We start from the raw sequence: 15,590 nt of genomic DNA, 5'->3' as shown, positions 1-15,590 counted from the left end.
ACCCTGGATGTCAGGAGTTGTTTGAAGTTAAACCATGCTGGCAGAAACACGGCCCCTTCACCCTTACATAATGACCAGGTGTTACAATTTTCATTCCCTCATTACTCATGTGAATTCAAACATCTTTTCCTAGGCTTATTGGCCCTTTGTATTTCCTCTGCTGTGAATTGCCAGTTCACTACTATAATTTTCTAATTAATTTCAAGAGCTCTTTGTGTACTGGGGATATGAAGCCATTGTTTTATATGTGTTGTGAATATTGTCTCTTAGAAGATCATTTGTTCTGTGCTTCATAGGGCACAAGAGTTATACACATTTATTTCATTGATTCTTCCTATTTTTTCCTTTATAGACAAGCTACATTGCCATCTATGGTATGAATTGTTTTTAAAAACATGTATTTCTTTATTTGCCTTCAGTTTTCCATTGTGCTAAAGGAAGCTTTCCTCATTCCATAGTGATACAAATATTTTCCTAATTTTTCTCTAATACCTTTATAGTTTTCCTGGTGTTATATTTAGTTTCTTAGTATGTCTGGATTTTACTTTTGGATATGCTGTAAGACAGGAGTTGACTTTATTTTCTTGTTTATGTATAGCCAATTATCCCAATCCCATTTATATTTACTTTGAATTGTATGTATAATTAACATTATACAGGCTTCCCCAATGACATCTACTCCCAGATATATTTGGATCTACTTCTAAACCCTATCCTTTTCTAGGGATCTGTCTGTTTTGATTCTGCTTTGATTCTTGTAGCTTCATAATGGGCTTTCATATTTGTTACATGAAATACTTCCTCCCTTTTCTGAGACAGAACTATAAAGTTCATCAGATGTTTTTCTCCTCCAATATTTAATAATAATATCACAGTAGGCTATGGTGCTGCCTTCTCATAAGCTGGTTTTCTCCTGAATGAAGAAGTGCAACTTTTGTAGGCAAATGAAGTACTTTATGTCTGAAAACATACATGACCTGACATCTTTCAGATTCTGTCAAATAATATTATCAATGAACTGGCCTTGAATTTGGATTAAAATTCACATTTTTTTTTTCAGCTTTAGATAATGTCCAAGTTCCAGACAATAGGAAAGTTGGCCAACAGGGAAAAAAAGCTGGCAAATTTTATGACTGATAAAGATCATTATCTTCTTTGAATAGAAATAACTGAGTTTAACAATCACTTCACTGAAAAGTTAAATACTTATTAGTCTTACAGCGTAATGTTTGTCTTTGGTGGTTCTCCCCTACTATCACAAACTTGATCACTAATTTGTATCCAGCTGTAATTTTAAAAGGTATAAAGATATAGAAAGCATCACATGGTTTTTATTTCAAGCTTCACTAGGGACAAGGGAGAGTTGAAATGTATTATTCTCTTTAATGCCAAGATCTTAACTAATTTTATATTAAGCTCCATAGGTGAGTTGGTGCTTATGATTTTTGACTTGGCTATCCTTGTCTGTCAATGCAGCTACATAGGCATATTTCTCTAGATGTAATGCATATCTATGTTCGAGCAATCCAAATAGAACCATTTCGCACAGAGCAAATTACTAATCTATAATTTGGAACTGGCACAGCAATGATTCATGTACTGTAATACCCATTAGTGCTTCCTACAAGCTTTGAAAAATTCTGTCTCAATACCCACCACAGTAGATTTTTGCCCTCATTTCCTTTGTATTTATTCTGGGTGGTGTTTGCAAGACGATGAGGATCTATTTTGGTGGTGGACACTGTTCTTTTCCTAGAGGAGGAAGTGAGAGCACCGTGCTTTGTCTCCAGCCCCAGAGCTGTTAAACAGATCAGACAGGGAGCTCTGTCAGCCAGGCTCCAGGAAGGCTTCTCTCTGCTGATGGAACAACTAAACAATTGTTACTATTTACAATGGGCCAAATGGAGAAATATTCTTAGAACAATAAGAAAAGGGAAAGTCGGCCACCAGGCAGGAAAGAAGGTTTTCAAGCAACATCAAACTCAGAGAATATGAATATCTTTTCAATGTAAACACTTCACCCTATCGCTTCTCCAAAGAACAATACTAGAGGGCTTGCCATGTGCCGAGCACTTGACATACACTGTTATCTCTAATCCCATATCAACCATACCAGACAAGTATTATCCCAATCTGACATGTAAAGAAACCAAGGTCGGAGAGGTTGTAATAACTTCTCCATGGCTGGTACATGTGGAATTCAAACCCAAACTTGTATAATACAGTTATTGTATTACACATCCCCATACTCGTATCCACCTCTTTTTTTTAAATTAAGAAGTAGATGTAATGCTTAATGATTGAATCTATACTTGTGTTTACAAAAAGCGCAAGGCAGCGAGCGGTTCATTAATAGCTTGGTTATGTTCCTTTCCTTTTGAGTTTGCCTGAATACTACGGAGGCAATGGGAACCTGAAGAAAATTTGAAAAATGCTGTGTGTGATGGAATAACAGGCCCCTCCCTTGTCCCACACATTGTAATCCCCCCTTGATCACTCTCAAATTCTGCTGACAATGCAGAGGATGAACTCTTATTCTGTTGACAGTAACTTCAAATCTTGGAGACAAGTGTATAGATTAACAATCTAAATTAATAATAACCATCATACAAATTTTCAACAGAAGTACTGGGTTATCTACTGTACAAGTATAATATATGCATCTGAAAAATAATTATTGTCAAATATTTGGTCTTCTTTCCATTAGAGTTTTAATATTCCATTGAGTGTTTCTATTAAATGCTCGATCAATGAAGCAATTCTTTATCTTAATTTCACAGAATTTACAATAGGTGAGGAGGGAAAATAATGGATTTAAAAGTGAGATGTCCATTGGGTTGTTTTTGGATATGTAGTAATATCTTAGAACAAGTCAATAATTGACTTAATGAATGACTTTTTTTTTTAATTTAATTTTTTATTTTTTTTACATTTATATCCAAATTAGTTAGCATCTAGTTCAACAATGATTTCAGGAGTAGATTCCTTTGTGCCCCTTACCCATTTAGCCCGTCTCCCCTCCCACAACCCCTCCCATAACCCTCAGTTTGTTCTCCATATTTATGAGTCTCTTCTGTTTTGTCCCCCTCCCTGTTTTTATATTATTTTTGTTTCCCTTCCCTTATGTTCATCTGTTTTGTCTCTTAAAGTTCTCATATGAGTGAAGTCATATGATTTTTGTCTTTCTCTGAGTGACTAATTCCACTTAGCATAATACCCTCCAGTTCCATCCACGTAGTTGCAAATGGCAAGATTTCATTCTTTTTCATTGCTGAGTAATACTCCATTGTGTATATATACCACATCTTCTTTATCCATTCATCCATCAATGGACATGTGGACTCTTTCCATACTTTGGCTATTATTGATAGCGCTGTTATAAACATGGGGGTGCATGTGTCCCTTCGAAACAGCACACTTGTATTCCATGGATAAATGCCTAGTAGTGCAATTGCTGGGTCGTAGGGTAGTTCTATTTTTAGTTTTTGGAGGAAACGCCATACCGTTTTCCAGAGTGGCTGCACCAGCTTGCGTTCCCAAATGAATGACTTTCAATGAATGATGAAGTTACTGGTTTTCTAGTCACTTCAGGAATAAAAACACAAATGATTTTATAATGTTTTGCTGACTTCTTCATAGGTTTCACTGTGTCCCATCTAGGCATACTTTACACCTAGGTGGACGAAGGGGCCGTACGTATGGTATTATGTGTAGCTCTTTTCCTCAGTGCTGGGCAACACACCCCCATTAAGATTTCCTGGCCTTTCATTCTTACATTGACCTCCCCCCAGTTTTAGGATTATCAACCTCATGCTCCCTCTGTCTCTAGTTGATAACATTCTTGTGGATTAGTTTGTCGTTCACTGACTACTATCACAGAAAACAGGATTCTGGGGAGGGGGGGAATTAGATGGAAGACGAGACAAATGTGCCGTGAAGCTAGGATGGTGAAAGCGTAGCAATGGCATCTGGAACTCTGCTAAGGGCACTAAACATGTGGAGGAAGATGGAATAGAACGGAGGAGAAAAAGAAAGCGTTACAAGCGAAATGACTCCCCAAAGAGGAGGCAGAAGGCTTCCTCATTCTTCTGCCTAAGGTTCCCTGAAGTCGACCGCAGGTGTTAAAATGATCAGTTTACAGGACACACCAGATCTTAGCATGGCTGCCATGCCTATTGTCCTCTTCAGAGGGAAACCACTAAATTCACAGCCCCCAATGAGGAAGTTACTCTAGGAGGTTCCTCAGGCATAGGTGGCTATGTCTCGCTCCACATCACTACCCACAGACAATTCTACCAGTGTGTATGCCTAACCCAAAGGCAGCCAATCTAGTCAGACCAACAGCCTCTGAAGCTGTGCCCTCTAGGGATTATGGTGATTAATGGGACAACCCAATGCTCTCTCTTGAGACTCTGAACATGAGTTACCCAGTGAAAATAGATGGTAGTAGAATATAGTTACATACAGAGAATACCTGAAAGAAAGCAAGGGCGTAATCTAGTCATTACCACCATGAAGAATCCTGACTCCCTGTTTAGAACATAAGCTATATTCCAGTCTCCATGGGAAACTCTTGTTCTTGTGATTCCTAGTTGTGAGGCTTCTTTTGAACTCTGAGTTAGATTCTAAATGTTTCAAGAAGAAAGCTGGTCAAGATTCCTGTTTTCTTTATTTCCATAAGTGTCATTCCAGAGACCATTATAGTTTGTCCCTGTCTCTTGAGGTAGAATGAGTAAATCTCTTCTTTCCAATGAAAGAGCCCACATAAACAATTATCTAAAATATCTCACTTATATCTTTTTTCTTCTATGTAAGATACCAGGTTACATAAAGCTTTATTAAATGAAACTTTTCCAGTTGTCTTAGTTCAACTTGAAGTCCAATGATGAGAAAACTCAAAGTTCATCAACTGATCTGTTTTTTAACGTATACTTTGAGAGAGAGAGAGAGAGAGAGAGAGCATGCATACACACAAGCAGGGGAGGGTCAGAGAGAGAGAGAGAGAGAATCCTAAGCAGGCTCCATTCTGTCAGAGCAGAGCCTGACATGGAGCTCGAACTCATGAACTGTGGGATCATGACCTGAGCCAAAATCAAGAGGGTTGGAGTGGGGAGGGGACCTACCGTAAGGAGAGACAAACAACTCCATAGCTTGTTGGCATGTGTTGAGCTGCAGAAGCCCCCAATCATAAAGGTGGAACAGGGCAAGAGAATCTTAGGAGAGCTTCACATGGATCTCCTGTGTTTGAAGTCATTGCAAGCATAGAGTTTGGCATTACTTCCTGCCTGAAGAATTCTGCAGGAAAACAGAAAAGTAGGCACCGGCCATCTATACTGGGGCAGCAACAGTCTTGCAAGTGACCATTGTCTTTTCTCCAATACATCATTGTTGTTTCAAGTGATCTTTCTAAAATCTCAAATGAAATTTCATTATTTCTCTACCAGTTTGTGGGTCCTGGGTATCCACAGCATAGGGCATTAACTCCTGCAAGTGGCTCATGAGCCCTGCATGACCGGTAGCTTCTATCACTCCAACCTCACCGCATCCCCCCTCCCCTCCCCCCATTTGGCCTGTTGAATACCTACACCTACGAAATTCAACTTGCATCACTTCTACAAAACTTCCACTGCTCATCCTCAGGTTGAGTTGTCCACTCCCCCTTATTATGTTATACTTTTTCTAGAGAACCAATAGCACTCTTTTGTATGACTTTGTTTACTTACCACATTTACTTCTTCTGGACTGTAATTTACTTCCAGTCAGAGAACTCTGATTTACTTCGGCATCCCCAAAACATAGCTCAGGACCAGGACATAGAAAGTGCTCAGTTGATGTCTTTTGCATGAATGAGTTAATGAAATGTCTAGAAAAAAAAAAAAAGTTCAGGTCTTTGGAGAAATACCTGAGAAGAAAGGAATTTCAAGCCTTCTCACTATTTCAATATTTTCCACTTTATCTTTCTTCTCCTTCCCAATTTGTAATTTTTATTTCCCCATAATACAAAGCAACAGTTCTCATAGTAGGGTCTGCAGACCCCTAGAAGTCTCCAAGACCCTATTAGAAAGTCTATGAAGTCAAAAGTATTTTCCTGTATTAGGATCTGCTTTTCTCACCATTTGACATTTGCACCGATACTGGTGCAAAGCCAGTGGTGGGGACCTTTGCCTGCTGCAAAGCAGTGGCGACAAACAGTATCGTCAGCTATCACAACATCCACACACCATCATCACTCAGCTTTAAAACAGAAAAAAAAAATGGGAATGCAAGCTGGTGCAGCCACTCTGGAAAACGGTATGGAGGTTCCTCCAAAAACTAAAAATAGAACTACCCTATGACCCAGCAATTGCACTACTAGGCATTTATCCACGGGATACAGGTTTTGAAGGGACACATGCACCCCCATGTTTATAGCAGCACTATCAACAATAGCCAAAGTATGGAAAGAGCCCAAATGTCCATCCATGGATGCATGGATAAAGAAGATGTGGTATACATAACAATCAAAAAGAATGAAATCTTGCCATTCGCAACTACATGGATGGAACTGGAGGGTATTATGTTAAGTGGAATTAGTCACTCAGAGAAAGACAAAAATCATATGACTTCACTCATATGAGAACTTTAAGAGACAAAACAGATGAACATAAGGGAAGGGAAACAAAAATAATATAAAAACAGGGAGGGGGACAAAACAGAAGAGACTCATAAATATGGAGAACAAACCGAAGGTTGCTGGAGGGGTTGTGGGAGGGGGAATGGGCTAAATGGGTAGAGGGCATGAAGGAATCTACTCCTGAAATCATTGTTGCACTAGATGCTATTTTGGATGTAAATTTAAAAAATAAAAAATAAAATAAAAAAAAAGAGACACTTTTATTTAAGAAAGCCCTAGATGTAGCAATAAATGTTATTCATTTTATTATATCTCAACCTTGGGGGTGATATTCTGTCTAATACAATAGGAGAATGCAAAAACACTAACGTTGCCCACAGTGGTGTGAGTTGTCTCAAGGAAAGGCACCTGAGAAAAAAGTTGCAGGCTGAACTAGTCCTTTCTTTTTTTTTTTTTTAATGGAACACTATTTGTACTTGAAAGAACAACCGACAGACAAACTGTGGTTCTTCAGACTATGGCATCTGGCAGACATTTTCTTGAAAATGAACAAAGTATGTCTGTCATTTCAGAAAAAGACTTGGCAGTATTTGTTGTGAATGATACAATTTGAACTTTCAAGTGAAAATTAGAATTTTGCAAAATTTGTAGCTGCCATTTTGAGCTTGACAGCTCTCCAAAACTCACATATTTTTTGGTTCTGATGAGATTGGTGATGGTGTTAACAGATGTCATTTTCTTGATATAATATAAAGACACGTATAAACATTTATAAAATCTGCGGATCTCTTGAACCAAGTTTTCCAGATGACCAATGCTTAATATTACAAAAACCATGAGTCAAATGTTTGTTTAAAATGCAAGGTACATGAACGCATGGTGTCGTTTTTTAGACGAGTGAATTTTAATGTAACAGTATGCAAATTTCATTAATACAATTTCTGACTTCATGTTGCAACTAACCTTTGAGAAACTACCACTTGATGGGGCTCCTGGGTGGCTCAATAGATTAAGCATCTGGCTCTTGATTTTAATTCAGGTCGTGATCTCATCGTCCGTGAGCCCCATGTAAAGGACCCTGCTTGGGATTCTCTTTCTCCTCTTTCTCTGCCCCTCTCCCCACTCACATGCACTCTCTCCTCTCTCTCTCTCTCAAAATAAATAAACTTAAAAAAAAAAAGAAACTACCACTTGTTGAGTTTTAATATAGTATCAAAGAAGAATATCCATAATTACCTAAAACTCTATTAAAATATACATTCCTTTGGGGCACCTGGGTGGCTCAGTCGGTTGAGTGTCCGACTTCGGCTCAGGTCACGATCTTGCAGTCCGTGAATTCAAGCCCCGCGTCGAGCTCTGTGCTGACAGCTCAGAGTCTGGAGCCTGCTTCGAATTCTGGGTCTCCCTCTCTTTCTGCCCCTCCCCCACTCATTCTCTCTCTCTCTCTCTCTCTCTCTCTCTCTGTCAAAAATAAATAAACACTAAAAATTTTTTTAAAAAGAAAGGTAGGTAATTCTAAAGAATGGCCATATTTATGTTTTCATTGCCAAAAAAAAAAAAAAAAGGTAATAATCAGATACAAGAATTTCAGAAATACCCAAAGGAAATTTCTGTTTTAAAATTGAGACCAAAGTTAAAAGTTACATGTTTGGAAAGTATAATAGAGATCCACATATCCAATATACTTTCTTTTAAAAAAATTATTTATTTTGAGAGAAAAAGAGAGCAGGAAAGGAGCAGAGAGAGAAAGAAAGAGAGAGAGAATCCTAAGCAGGTCCTGCACTGTCAATGCAGAACCCAATGAGGGGCTCAATCCCATGAACCATGAGATCATGACCTGAGCTGAGATCAAGAGTTGGACCTTTGACTGAGCCATCCAGGTGCCCCTATCCAAAATACTTTCTGGCATATTGATATCTTAGCTAGGAATCCAGCATAGCCTATGAATGCAGAATCAGCTATTAGGTTATATTTATTTAACCTAATTATATATATATATATATTTATATATATTTATATATATAATTTATATATATTTATATTTATATATATAATTTATATATACTTATATTTATATATATTTATATTTATTTAAACGAAGACAATAATTGCATAAACACGTATAATTATTAAAAATTAAAAATAAGCCATCTAATTTGAATTGATTGCCTTTCATATTTTGAAAATATGTGTATTTTTTAATGCCACCAGATTCCGTTATAAAAGGACTAGGAATTAAACAAACACCTTGTTTGCATTGTTATATTATATACAGTATTCAGAAAACAAAAACAAAGCTAAATTTTGAAAAGTCATGCGACAGGCAAGTGCTTATCATTTCTTCAGAATATTTGATAGTGTGATAGTATAATCTTTAAGATTATAATTGGGTGAAAGTGGTAGCTTAAGTTTCAAGCCAAAATCTATTAATTACGATAAATTTCAACAATGAGTGGTCTGAATTATTGGGCTTCCAAGATCTGTTCTGTCAGATATTACTTGATATAGGCTATTATCTCTGACTTAAAATAACTTCATTATTAAGATTTGTGTCGGGGCGCCTGGGTGGCTCGGTCAGTTGAGCGTCCGGCTTCAGCTCAGGTCAAGATCTCACAGTTTGTGAGTTCGATCCCCGCATTGGGCTCTGTGCTGTCAGCACAGAGCCTGGAGCCTGTTCCAGATTCTGTTCTCCCTCTCTCTCTGCTCCTCCCCCACTTGTGCTCTGTCTCTCTCTCTCTCTCTCTCTCTCTCTCTCTCTCAAAAATAAATAAACATTAAAAAAATAAAAAAAAGAGGTGTGTGTGTATGTATTAAGATTTTGTGTATTGCATATATATATAGTATATGTGTATATATACTATATATATATACACCATATATATATGGTGTATATATATACATTAAAAGAAATATCTGACATGTAGCTTTTGGATTTTGGTACAATATTGGTGAATGTTTTTCATTAATAAATAAGTGTTGTTTGTTTGTTTATTTATTTATTCATTTATTTATTTATTTTGAGAGAGAGAGGGTTGGGGGGCGGCAGAGAGAGGGAAAAAGAGAGAATCCCAATCAGGCTCTGCACTGACAGTGCGGGGCTCAAACTCATGAACAGCGAGATCTATCTGAGCCAAAAAATCAAGTCAGATGCCCAACCTACGGAGCCATCGAGACGACCCTAAACAGGTGCCTTTTGGAGAACAGAGACCCTCAGAGACCTGAGGTGCTGATTTATTGTTTTTATTACTGTAGTTATATTTCTTATACAAGTGAAAAACTAAAATAAATTTATGAAATAACTACATTCACCAAATACAATAAAATCCCAGTTAACTTGGATCACCATCAGTGATGTGGCTTTGCAGAAGTTAAGCCACTGCCGGCAGCCAGCCAGTGGCTCCCACTTCTACAACAGAGCTCTTTTGGCTCGATATGCAGATTTTACTACTATTGAACTGTCTGATGGCTATATTCCTCATGAATTCTTGTTTTAATCAAACTGCAGCAAAACTACCCTATGTACAGGATACTATGATATTACTGTTCTTCATTCATAGTCCTATTAGCCATAACTCTTCTTTTTGTTTTGTTTTGTTTTTTAGAGAGAGAGAGAGAGAGCGCGCGCTTGTGCACGAGTGGGGAAAACAGAGAGAGAGAGAGAATATCTTAAGCAGACTCCATGTTCTGTGTGGAGCCTGACACAGGGCTTGATCCCATGACCCCCGGATCATGACCTGAGTTGAAATCAAGACTTGGACACTCAACTGACTGAGCCACCCAGGCGCCCCTAGTCAGAACTCTTGAATTCAGTGGGCACTAGATTCCTGTGACCATTCTTATTTTGACAGTAACCACCCAAATAATTATTTTTATTATCTTTAGGAATGATAACATAAAAACTTAAAATTTTTGTGCAAACCCTAGAGTGACCTCTAGAGTGTGTCCTCAGAGTTCAGTTTAGGAAACTATGCATCAGATTAGAAAGCCTTGTCCAAAGCTTCAAGAAATACCCTGTCTGCAGAGAACGTGCCCAGAGGCGACTATATTCTTGAAGTTGGAAATACACAAGCTTTTCAAAGCCTTCAGAGCTGGCCTAGTGAAAGGTCACAAGATAGAGAAGACACTCCTTGAAAGAAGATCCTTTATTTTGGGAAAGTGAAAGTTTGCACATTGATTTCCACTCTCCAAGAAGGAGCTCTATACCTTTCTCCATTAAAAATAGAAAGTCTCGGGGCGCCTGGGTGGCGCAGTCGGTTAAGCGTCCGACTTCAGCCAGGTCACGATCTCGCGGTCCGTGAGTTCGAGCCCCGCGTCAGGCTCTGGGCTGACGGCTCGGAGCCTGGAGCCTGTTTCCGATTCTGTGTCTCCCTCTCTCTCTGCCCCTCCCCCGTTCATGCTGTGTCTCTCTCTGTCCCAAAAATAAATAAACGTTGAAAAAAAAAATATAAAGTCTCCAGAACTTTAGAAAGAACAAATAGAAAGTCTCAAGAACTCTTTTATTTGCCAATTTTTATGACATCAGTAGTTACCATTTTATATAAAAGATTGGTTTTTTTGGTTATTTATATTATTAGATTATTTATTTTATAATTGTTTCTTGTTTTATATAAGATTCTTGGCAACATTCGCCCTACTCTAAAATCTAGAGCAAAAGTCAGCAAACTATACCAACTGTGAGTCAGATTTAGCCCACTGTCTGTTTTTGTACAAGTATAAGTGAAGAATGTGTTAAACATTTCCAAAGAGTTGTTTTAAGAAAGAAAGAAGAAAGGAAAGAAAGAAAGAAAGAAAGAAAGAAAGAAAGAAAGAAAGAAAGAAAAGAGGAAGAAAAAAAAAAGAAACCCAATATGAAACAGACAAGGTATGTAGTCTGTAAAATACAAAATAGTTACTCGCTGGCCCTTTACAGACCAACCCCTGCTCCAAAGCATCTTTTACGTTAAAAAAACAATTGGTCATATCTTGAGGAAGCATTGATAACATTCATATTCCGTCCTCTTTCCTCTTGATCCTCTTGTTTCTTTGGTCCCCTTTTCCGCACTATCATATTTAAAGCTTTTCATATATGGGTGTTTGTTACATGAGTTTGACCATTCAGTCTGTTATTTTAAAAACAGGTGATAAGGTGATTAATCCTCCTATTTAAAAATAAAAGTCTACTAAAATGAAATTGCTTTTAGGTTCATTTCCCTATGGGTCAGTAAGTCTTGAGAAAAAGGAAACGTGACCTATTTGCCTTAAATGCCAATATTCAAATGAAGCTGCTCTTCAATCGTTGTGATTTTCATTCTTTTCTTTAATAATAATTAAAAAGTGGGGTCACTAGTGTTCACTGAGTTTGGGAATAACTTGAATGTTTAACCTGAGCTCAGGGCTTCCCAGATGGAGCAAGTAATTGCTAACCTCAGCAAAGAACAACTGAGCGTTAACCTGATTTTCTGAATCTCTTCTCTCAGGAACTAAAGCATGGAGAATATTTGTTTGGTAAAATCTAAATGGCTTAATACTCTCTAAGCCTACAGAGAAATTCACTTTCAGAGCTGCAAATGGTTCATAAGCTTCATTAATAGTCAATTTTAAGTATGATTAAGTGCTCAGGATATTAAGTACCCAAGAATTACTTGTTGGTTAATGACGATCTCGTCTACCTGACTCAGAGCACGCATTTAAATAGCCCAAGAAATGTCATAATAATTGCTCACTTAGGAAATAAAATGCGGTGGGTAAGTATCTGGATTCTTTGTCATCTTCCACAGATCCTTTTGGAAAGAACATCCGAACCTAAGTCCAGAGAAAAATCCTGTCGCTGAGGAAGGCATCAGGACACAGATTGCTGGTGGCAGTATTTGGTCATGAACACTGCATTTGAAAGCGTAAAGTGAATTGTGTTTTGTTCCCTGAAGGCAGATGGGTACTTGTTAAGAGCTTCCTTAAGCACGAAAGTTAGGATCCCTGCCACATTTTCCACCCCCTCAGTGTGTTCACTTCTTCCATTCGGGAGTCTTCTTCTACAGGATGCAGGAGAGGGTCACCAGGAGAGGGAAGCTCTGGGGCAGGCTTGGTGGTCTAAGGACTCCATCAGCATTACAGTGTGTGTTGACCTCAGGCCCAGGGGGTGAGCCTGTCATCACCAGAGACGCCTTGACCCTTAAAGAATGCTGATCCAGAACTTAGCTCTCGGGAAGCCCAGGCAGTCACTGGGGCTGCACCCCGCACACTTCTGGCACATCATCATGTGCCACACCTCTTTGGCGCTATTGCCGGCTAACAGCTCTGTAAGGACTTTGGGGGCGGTTGTGCCTTCTTGGACTCTGGTCAAACTAGTAAAGCTGACGACAGAAAGGGCATCGCCTTCCCCAACGCTAGCAGAATCCTGCTACCCGTTTTGGTAATCCTTGTCTGCAAACTCAAGGCATGATGCTGGGGCCACTGTGGCCATGGTGGCCGCCCTCACTGGAGTCCGGCCTGCTTAGGCTGGCTCTGAGCTCCATTCTTGGCCCTGATCCTTAGGCTGGCTCGGACCTGAGTTCCGACACACCCAGCCCCTCAGACTTGATTCTTCCAAGTGTGCATGAATCAGGGCAGCTGGGATCTCTGGATCTTGAAGCACTCTCCCCTTTTTTCCCCCTCCTCCCCGACCTCCACCCCCTGAATGCACCCCCACCCCATGACCACACCCCCACCTTTGCCCCTGATGGATCTTGACCTCTGGTGCTCTCCAAGCAGCGAGGCAGCTTGAAGTCTGAACTTTGGCTTGCACCCTAGAATTCAATCTCGTCTCCCCCTCAAGGCTTAATGTTCCTACATTTGTTTTATAAACTTCCCCTCCAGCTCTGAGCTATGGCTTTGCCCTGGCCTGCCTGTTACACTGGCCACACAGACAGCTGGCAGAGACTTGAAGTCAGTATCTTCAAGCCTGTCCCTCAAGTTTGCTCCAGCTATTTCCATGTTCCCACACAAGTAGGGTGAGTAAGCAGGCTAAGACAAGGCTTGGTGATAGAGTTATATAGATATTCACTGGAAGTGAGACAAGCCTGAATAAAGATCATCTCTTTTACCTGGCTCCTTCCATAGATGAAAAAAAGGTGGGCCAAAAATAGTAACTGACTTGGCCAACATTATTATGGTTAAAATAGAGCAAAGTTGGAACCAGAACCTTGCCTCCTAGCTGGGTACAGTATTCTCCTCCTTCGTTCATTCAAAGAGCATCCATTAAGTGTCTGCTTTAGGCCACATGATTACAATTTAACAATTCTTGGGTATGTAATAGCAGTTGGAAAGAAAAAAAATATATAATAAAAAGTAGCTGTCTTAAGGAACATTCATCTGGTAAAAAAATAAATAAGTGAATATATATTAAGCTTTTTGGAATAATCCGAGGTTACTGACGCTCATGTGGTAATAAAAATATATGTATAAGTTTTCGTGAAATTTGGAAATAAGACCTATCAATTTGGGCTATGATTCTCAGGGAAGACTTATGTCGGATGGCACAGAAATTAAACTGGAAAGCAAGGTAGTTTTTAATAAGTTGAAAGTGATAAGAAGGGCTTTGGGGTAGGAGAAATTAAAGGGGTTTTTTTGGAAATCTGGAAGAAAAAGTGATATAGTTTGTGCAGAAACAAATTATTGAAAGCCTTGGGAGAAAAAAAAAATAATAATCAAAAAGTGTTCCACAGGCACTGGGGAGTCACTGAAGTGTTTATGTAGGGGAGCATTCATGAGGAAGGAGGCTTCAAGAAGACAGATCCAGTAACGCTACGATGGGAGGCAGTGGGAATGGAGGAAGAAAACAGGAGGCCAGAATCGGTAAGGCAAGTTACCGAGCTATTGAAATAACCCTCAATTATAGAAGATTCTTAAAGAAAATCAGGTATATCATTTTCAAGTACTTGGAATAATGTGATCTCATGATTAAAACATAACTGTCTCCTTCCGTCCTGACAAATCTGCTGAAGCAAAGAATTTAGATGGTGTGTTCCTACCATGAGGCTTTTATAGAAATGCATGAAGGTAATGCTCAAAAATAAATTGTTCTCAGATTAGGCGAACCACCTACTCCCCAAACAAAACTTCTTTTTTATCTATAATTTGTGTTAACATTTCTTCACAGCTGGTACAAAATTAAACAAGACTAGTTTATGCTCGCATAACTGAAAATTCTCCATGAGTATATTCTATGTTAATAAGCACTTGCTACCTTATCAGGAGTTTAAGGATACAAAACAACAGCCTCAACAACAACAACAACAACAACAACAAGTACAATAGTGAAATTCACTCCCAGCCCCATTCCTCCAGGGCCAACTGTTTTTTCCTTTTCCTGTGTTTTTTATTGCCCAGGTTTTCTTCATGTGTTCCTGTGTCTCTGTTTATGACGGTTAAATTAAGTTTACCCATAATAATAGACGTAGTAAAACTATCTTTGCCCCTAGCACAATCACAATGATCTTATTATTACTAAATGAGAAATGCTGGTTGGTAGGTGACAATATGAGGTAAATGGACGCTGGATTTCCCCGCCTCTGAGCTCTTCAGGGTAAAGATCATAACGGTGGTATTTCCTACAGAAAACCGGGTTAAATCCGGCAAAGCGCTATGTCGCTCACCCTCTTCTCCAACTAGCTGACCGAGTGACAAAAGGCAGCAGGACAGTCCTTTCTTTGTGCGTGTGCTTTTGTGTCCGTGTTTCAATGGCCAACTCAGACACTAATCTCTCCAGCGAATTGAACATTAAGGAGGTTGCTGTCCCTGCATATGGATTTTGAAGACATTAAACTGTGGCTATTTATTTCTACTATGTTTCTGAGATCTAGTCATCGGTATTGGAAGGGAATGTTTTAATATTTACCCCGTTAATATTCGAATACGGTTATATTCAGAGTCTAGCTAGATGGTCTGGAATTGTTCACTTGTTACTGATCAAATCACTATCCATGATGAACCAGATTTGCCTGCCTGGAGGCCATGTTCTAGG

The sequence above is a fragment of the Lynx canadensis genome, chromosome B2 (assembly GCF_007474595.2).
Source record: "Lynx canadensis isolate LIC74 chromosome B2, mLynCan4.pri.v2, whole genome shotgun sequence".
Classification (NCBI taxonomy): domain Eukaryota; kingdom Metazoa; phylum Chordata; class Mammalia; order Carnivora; family Felidae; genus Lynx; species Lynx canadensis.
The sequence above is the reverse complement of the archived record's forward strand: the minus strand, read 5'-3'. Positions refer to the sequence as shown.